Source organism: Belonocnema kinseyi, chromosome 10 (genome assembly GCF_010883055.1).
Source record: "Belonocnema kinseyi isolate 2016_QV_RU_SX_M_011 chromosome 10, B_treatae_v1, whole genome shotgun sequence".
Taxonomy (NCBI): domain Eukaryota; kingdom Metazoa; phylum Arthropoda; class Insecta; order Hymenoptera; family Cynipidae; genus Belonocnema; species Belonocnema kinseyi.
The window spans coordinates 95,793,140-95,801,853 of record NC_046666.1 but is presented as its reverse complement, the minus strand read 5'-3'; positions in this window follow the sequence as shown (position 1 = coordinate 95,801,853).

Here is an 8,714-nt window from a genome sequence, read left to right as displayed (position 1 = left end):
ATTTTCAGTGAAGGGAGTTTACTTTCATGATTAACCCATGTACTGTAAAAAAAGTTTTGGCAATGAGTAGAGTCGACTATAAAGCATAAACTTACGATACGACCGGACGAATGGCATTCTTTAAACATGTGGAATTACTATCGAAGATCGAAATGTAATTAATAATGCGACGTTATAATATGTGCATGTGTAAACACAGTGGCTTGTAAAATTACCACGTATTACGCTGGAAATTTTTTAATTTTTGCATAGTGTATAATCAGTATTATACTAGGATGGATTTTATTTATATTTGGTGGATCATTTTTCCACAATTTCTCTACTCTCACAGGCTAGGGGTATATAATGGCGTCCATTCGTCGGAGGCAGAGGAGCGGCGGCTACCCCTAGCCTGTGAGAGTAGAGAAATTATACCAAAAAAAAGCCACCAAATATAAATAAGAACCACCCTAGTATATTATTGATTATACACAATGCAAAAATTAAAAAATGACCAGCGTAATACGTGACAATTTTACAAGCCCTGTGTTTGCACATGCACATATTATAGCGTCGCATTATTACATTCCGATTTTCGATTGTAATTCCACATGTTTAAAGAATGCCATTTTACTGGCCGTGTTCACCGCATGGGCCACCGAGACTCTTCCAGAGTGCGAGGCGGGAATTGAACCCGCAAGCCGAAGGAGTGGGTCCAAAGCCTACGCTTTAGCCCCCACGACCAACGTCCCACTTGTAAGCTTATGCTTTCTAGTCGAATCTACTGATCAACTCATTGCCAAGACTTGTTAGACAGTACATGGGTCAATCGTGAATGTAAACTCCCTTTCCTAAAAATCTAGAAAAATACGATTATTTTAGTTAATTTTTTTTTTTTAATATATGAATATAAAAAGGGACAGTAAATTGAATGGATCTATGAGTGTAGGTATATCCGCCAACTTCTTAGAAGCAAGATGCCTGGGAATCTTTTAAAATGTCCTGAAAACATCTTTTTTTTTTTAATTTTTGTCCACATTGTATGTTCTGAGAGCATACTTAATGCAAGTTACGAAAAATAATGATTAAAACAATTCATTATGGTTAATAAATAGGCATCTTCTCTTGCGACTTAGAATAATGCTTTCGTAAGTTGCGGGTTTTTCTGAAATTTTGAACTTTTCCTTGAATTTAGTTCCGAACAACTGATAAATATATTATTTATTGATAAAAGAATGCTCTGTGTTATATTGTTTAGTCATTATTTGTTTATAAATAAAGGGCATAGGAAAATAAAGAATGTCAGAAAAAACACAACTTTCAAGAAATGATTGCAGAGAAGATAGTTATAAACATTAATAAATTGTTTGAAACAATTATTTTAGTTGAATGTTATCAATTTTTACCGTGCTCTAAGTTGTAAGTGAAAATTTGACAAGAAGTCCAAGATTTAAGAAAAAACTGCAACCTTCTAGCATTCTTTTCAGATAATATTGTTATAGATGATAATAAATTGTTAAAATAATTATTTCTATTTCATTGAAAAGATTATTGCCTTGATCGGAACGAAATTTTGAAAATAAGTTGGACAAATTTGGAAAAAACCCGTGATTTTCTTTATATATTCTGAAGAAAAGCGCTAAAAAATAACAAATTTGGTTCAAGAATTACTTTTATTAAGTTTTATTAATAACTACTACATTCTAGGTGAAAAATAGAAGAAAAAAATCGAAAATTCAAGACGTAATGCAACTTTCTAGCATTATTTGAATGCTTGTTATTGAAAGTAATAATGACATTGTTTAAACAATTATGTTTTTAAACTTTAAATCATGATTACGTCACTTTAACGAAAAATCGACAAAAAGTAAAAAATTAAAAAAAAATGCATCCTTCTAGTATTCTTTCAAGAGAATATTGTTACAGATGATAATACATTGTTTAAACAATTATTTATATTGAATTTCATTGATTATTTCCTTAATTTAACTAAAAAGTTGAAAAAGATTTTAAAAACTCTGAAAAAAATAGCGTCGGATTAGTGGCGGACATACCTGAGATCTTGAAATTAGTATCAATTGTACCTAAAAATTACATTCGAACTTCAATTCTTTTTATTTTAAGTAGTTAAAAATTAATAACTGTGTATTTGTTATTTATACAGCAAAATTTGTTTTCAAATCTTTTTAAACATTCCTTTAAAATTATTTTTCAAACTGGAAAATCGTTTAAATCTTCCTAGGAATCTGAAGCATATTCTTTAATATCTTGAAAGGTTAAAAAAATGATTTAAACCTTAACTGGCACTATGGGTAAAAAATACCTCGACAAATGTAAAACCGATATCACTTTAAAAAAACATATTTTAAACTAAATTATATTATTTCTTTGAGCAAAAATATTTAATACCGGCTGTCAAAAATATACATTTTGTCAACATTTCTTTGGCATTATATCACATTTCTAAACATTTTGGAATTTCTTGAAAACTTACAAATATCTGCTAAACATAATCGATTATTTTATAAATTAAAATTTTTAAAATTTTTATATATATTTCAAAACTTGTTTGTTTTGTTTTAAACAATTTTTAACTGTTCTGTAAAAATTAAATTTCAAACAATTAAAAAATCATGTAAAATTTTCCCAGAATTATGAAGAAAAATTTTTCATTATCTTCAAACTAAAAATCCTTAAATAGCTACAAAATTCCATATTTAAATCTTCAAAAATCTACATGTTAGTTTAATTTTTTTGAAATTTATTAAAGTGTTAAATTATTATTTTTTATTAAACTTTTAACAATTCCTGCAAAATAAAAAAATGCCTTGAAATTTTCCATTTTTTTTACAATTTTAGAAATCTTTTGAAATCTCCTTTTCCCTATAATTTTTAATGAAACCAAAAAATTAAAAAAATTCATGAAAATCTTCTTCTAGATTATATTGTTGACAATTTTGTAAATCTGTTTAAATCATTTTAAATATACTTTTAAGAATAATGGCCGGGTTTCTCAATGAACACGTAAATTTTCAATAAAAATGTGACTTTTCACGAAAATGAAAGATATCTTCAAATTCAGAACTCATCTCTTTTTGATAGCAATTTGATCTTGTTTGGTTACAAATGGAATTGTTTGATTAAAAAATCACTTTTCGGTTGTTATTGTTGACAATTCTTTTAATTGAAAACTTTAGTATTTCATTTTTGGTTTAAAATTCAACGGTTGTAGAAATTTCATCTTTTTGGTTTAAAAATTCGTATATTTTACTTAAATTTCGTCTTTCTGATTTAGAAATGCGACTATTTGGTGAAAAATACAACAATTTTGTTGATATTTTTTGTTAAAAAATAATTATTTTTAGTTGAAAATTTATCTATTTTATTTACATTTCGTCTTTTTGGTCCAAGAACGCAACTACTTGGTTGAAAATTAGTTGTTTTTTTAAATTTATCTTTTTAACTGAAAGTGTAACTATCCAATTTTTTGTTGAAAATTCATCTTTTTTAGTTCAAAATTTATGTATTTTACTGAACATTCTTTTTTTTTTTTTAAATTCGACAACTTTCTTGAAATGTTTTGTTTTTTCATGGGAAAGTCTTTTTTTTTTGTTTAAAATTTGAATCTTGATGAAACTTTGTTTTTTTGGTAAAAAAATTTTTTATCTCTTGTTTAAATTTCGTCTTTTTGTTGGTTACAATTTTTAGTTTTTCCATTTTAGGTTTCAAATTTATATTTTTTAGTGGAAATTTCAAATATATTTGGTTGAATGTTCAACTATTTAAGTAACAAATTTAAACTAAACTACTTTATTTTAGTTGAAAATCTTTTGGGTTTAAAATTAAACTATTTGTGTTAAAGGTTATAATTTTTTGTTGTTAAACAAATTTTTTTTTAATTCATCGACTACAGTTAAATATTTATAATTTTAGTTGGAAATTTATCTTTTTTGGTTGAAAATACGCTTGGTTGAAAATTTACCTTATTTGGATGAATTTAACTGTTTTTTATTTTTTTTATCTTCGAATTGAAATATCAATTATTACATTTTCCGTTGAAATGTTTTTTTTTTTTTGTTAACAATATAACTATTTATTTAAAGCTGAACTTTTTATTTGAAATTTTTATGTGACAAATTTGAAATTTGTTTCAAGAAGATCATGGGGAATGGCATTAATTAATTATTTTCCTAGAAAATTTGAGTAGCCTCGGTAATCCGCACCTAAACACAAAATCGTTCATAAATGTGTAGGTGCAGGTAGATGGTTTATTGGATAAAATTGAAAGCTTAGGTTTTAGAGTTTCAAGAAGCAATATGACTATAAAATGTGTTGTTTGCGAAAATTTATGCTTACCATTTTTTAAAAGGGTCTTTCGTCGAGAATCATACATCTTCGTTGAAAATTCGTCTTTTCTGGTTTAAAAAATAATGCATTTGGTAAAAATTCATCTTGTTGGGTTAAAATGTAATTATTTGATGGAAAGTTTAACCACTTCATGGAAAGCTTAAATTTCGATTAAAAATGTAAATAACTCTCTTTTCATTCGATTTAACTGTTTTGATTCAAATTAGTAATCTTTTCTTGCTTAAAAGATAAACTAAATTACATTCAGAACTCATCCGTTTTTCGCTGAAAATTCAACTACTTGTTTGAAAGATGAACTCCTGTGTTGAGTGATAAAAATCAGTAAGATTTTAGATCATCCCATTGTTGAACGTTATTATTGAATGAAACAGGGTCGAATGAAAGCGATACGGATCCAAAAAAGTGGAATTTTAAGTTAAAAAAATAAATTACCATTCAAAAACAAAACAAATTTTAAAGTAAAAAAGAACAAGTTTAAACTTTAAATAGGATAGTTCATTTTTTACTCAAGACATTTAATTTTCACTCGAAAAAAAATGAAATAAAAAGATTAATTTTTCACGAAAAAAAAAACAAAAAAAAACGAACTTTCAACACAATACGTGGATTGCTCCAAACATTTTTTAAGATAATATATGTTTGATAATAATTGGTAAAATATAACAATTTATATTTTCATGACCAAATTAGATAAATAAATTTGAAATTTTGGAAAACCAAGCACAACTAATTCATTATTTCCATTCAAATAGCTTGGAATTAAGTTGAATGTCCAAATTAGTCACAAAGGTCTCAAACTATTTTAATTTAGAAACCGATTTTTTTCCACTACCGAAAATGTTGGATTTGTTTATCTAAACTGGCCATAAAAATTCGAATTGTTATATTTCACTAATTATTATCGAAGATTTATTATTGTAGCAAGAATTACATCAATCTTAACTTTTAAATTATTTTTGTGATTAAACGTAATTCCCATATAAATATGTACACTGCACCAACCTAATTAAACCATATTTTAAAATTTACAGACATAAAAGTCAAGGATTTTTGAGTTAAAAAGTGAATAATATGTAAGATAGCAACTGTAGTCAATTTTTGAAAATAGTACCGTTCAAATTTTGTGAATTTTTAATTCTGTGTTTGTGAAACTCAATTTCTTTAGAATCTTTATAGATGGCAAATGATTATGTTTTAAATTAAAAGAATTAATAGTTAAATCATTTTAAACTTATAGAAAATGTTCCTAGAACTAACAATGTCATGTTAATTTTTATTAGTGACTGTTTGGCCAGGCAAACGACAGATTGCATGCGTTTTTTAAATATTCTTTCTTTGTTTTAATTCTGCCCATTTTTTAAACGAACCACACAACAAATCACACAGGTGTACAAATAATTTCTCATTTTGTATTTAGAAACCTGCTATAGTATTTCCGAAGGATTTTGGTGCGCTGGAACACCATAAGGATATTTGTTTCAAATAGCGATTGAGAGAACCTGAAATTATAAGTCTTTACTTATCAAATGCCGTTGAGTTTGCTCAAATAGATATTCTTCTTGCTGAAATATAATACATTGAATTTTTGTTTTATCAATGCCTTAACTCATTAACGACCACGTGGACATCACACAGTTAATCAGATAATGATTAGGAAACACTGAAAATGTTTGAAAATTAATAATAGGTTAATGTTTTCTTCTGTAAACAGTTGTAGGTAGCTTTGAGGTGGTAATGGGTTAAAGCAATATGTTAAAATATGGGTGAAATAAAAATCTAAAAAATAGCAAAAACTAACTAACCAAAATTCTTTAGAAATAATATGGTAGGTTTCTGATATAAAATCTTTATATATCTGTGTTATTACTTGAAATAGGTAATAATTGTTTTTCACGTTTTTTCATTAATTAAGATATTCATGTAAAAAATTATTTGAACCTCGGCTCCGCAACAAGATAGACAAATATGCAAACGTTGAAAAATAAACTGTTCATATCCCTTTTAAAAGTTAAAAATCGCTTATCTCTTGGAAAAGTATAAGGGAGCTCATATGTAAAGTATAAATCAAAGACTGTCCTAGCTTTCGAAAAATACCCAAATTATTTGTAATTAGCGGCCTTTTTTAATGTATTAGAAATACATTATGTTTAGTATTATACTATATTTTAGTAATAAAAATATTAATTTATTTAATATTATTAGCCACTTTTATATCTGTATACGTGAAATTTCTATACTTGTTTTGTCTGAAAAAGACTTATACGGTACATGAACACCAAAGAAATGTATGCGCTGCCCGCATTATGATAAATAGAGAATTTTTTTTTCAATTTCTGCTATATCTCCTTGTTCTATTTAGTAAATACGTGCCGTTTACGGTCTGCAATTCCTGGTGAAATAACATATTTTACCGGGATTCTGTGACTTTAAGATCAGAATGAATTGTGAATGTCGTGGATTATGGCAGCGTCAATAAATTTATCCTTTTGGCTAGACTTAGGACTCTAACAGACAATAGTCTCAGTCAGAGGTATTGCAATTTACTGGGCGAAGATAAGTGAGAACACCTTGGAGAAGATCAACTAATACCCGCGTTTATGAGGACCAATATACCCTGAAAGCCTGTTTATGTACACAGTCTGCACTTCCTGCAGTAAATGCTCAATACGGCAGTCAATCGGCATCTCGTTATCAACGCAAAAAGTCTCCTGCGTGATGTCGATAATAATGTTTGTGAACAGTTCAACAGCATTGTCAATAAATTTGTGGGTGGTAAAAGAGTTAATTTTTCTTTGAGAGGGGCATATGCAACCCGATGTGAAGGTGCCCTGGTGTCTGCCAACACCGGGGAATTTTTCACATCTTTGCATGAGGCCATGCTCCAGAATCATACACCAGGCCACATCACACGCTTCTTTGAAGAACGGAAGAAACACGCAACAGAGAAGCACAGAGAAAGAAGCAAAAATGAAGACAGGAGTAAGAAGTCTAAGAAGGACGCAAAGAGTGCAGACCCAGACCATCATTATGGATTAAGTGAACTGGATGATATGAATCCTGTAGAATATGAGAGAAGGAAGCAGGAATTTCTGGCCAAGGAGTTCCAGAAATCCAAAAGTGAACTTGAACAAATGCAGGAGGACACAATTGGACAATCTGACACCGAACTGTGGAAGGCAGAAAGAAAGAAGCGGTTAACAGCGTCAACACAGAAAATCGCCGATCCTCCAATGTACACAATACAAATTAAGTCGTGACAACCTGCATCGAAATTGATGCCTGGTCGATCGAACAAATTTCCACTAGATTTTCTGCGGAAGTTTAAAGGTACCTTAGATATCTAATCTTGCAATGGCTAGTGTCATACATGAAAGATAAGGTAAATACAATTGTATAATAAAAACAGAAATTTGTTTTTCGCGATGAGTAGGGATGTAAATTTGCATGAAACTTAAGGGCATGCTCTGCGCGAATTACGCAACTAAACCAGGCCTCACTTATAATTTTTTTTGTCCACATGAAACACATAAACTTAAAAGAAATAAGAAATAATTTGGGACATGGTGAATAAATGTAAAACGATAGTGTGTGGCCATGCACAGAGTTGAGAGAAGAAAAAAAAATTCTATAAACTCATATCATAATATTATAACATCGAGAGTGATCGACCGATGCTCTGCTGATGCAATCTTATCATGGTCAGCTATTTGCTACGAGGACCGGCGGTCGGTAAAGAAAACAAGTTTGTCAGCTTGTGACCTTTCAGTGCAGGATGAAGTCAACTCGAGGCCCTGAGGCGCAACTTTGCGGCCCCTGGAAATAAATCGGGTAAAGAGAAGGATTATAATATTTCACGAAAATCAAAAACTACCATTTCCGCTTCGATTTAAAAAAAATTAAATCTAACCTAAAAATTTTTCAATTACGATATAACGGACAAAAAAAAAGTTGTGCGATTCTTGTACAGAAGTCACACTTTTTTTTGTAATTTTAAACAATTTGAGAACCAATATGCATGTAAGCAATATTGCAGATAAGAATATTCTTATCACGTGACATGGCGTTAATTTAGTCTCATCTTACTTATTATCTAATACTTTTTCAATAAAAATTATGAAAATATTATGATTAACTAAAATAGCCTTGTCACGTGATATACGGCCCGTTACAGTGCAGCACTTTACAACAGGCATGGGTGAATGCGAGAGAGGTTTTGGGGGTTTACCCCCCCCCCCCCCCCCCCCCCCCCAACCTAATTTGCACAAACTTGTTTAATTTTAATTTTAACATCATTTAAAATTTATACGGATTACTTGCACCGCGTGTACACATTTTTGGTACCTTTTGGTAAAAACTGCTACTGTGCC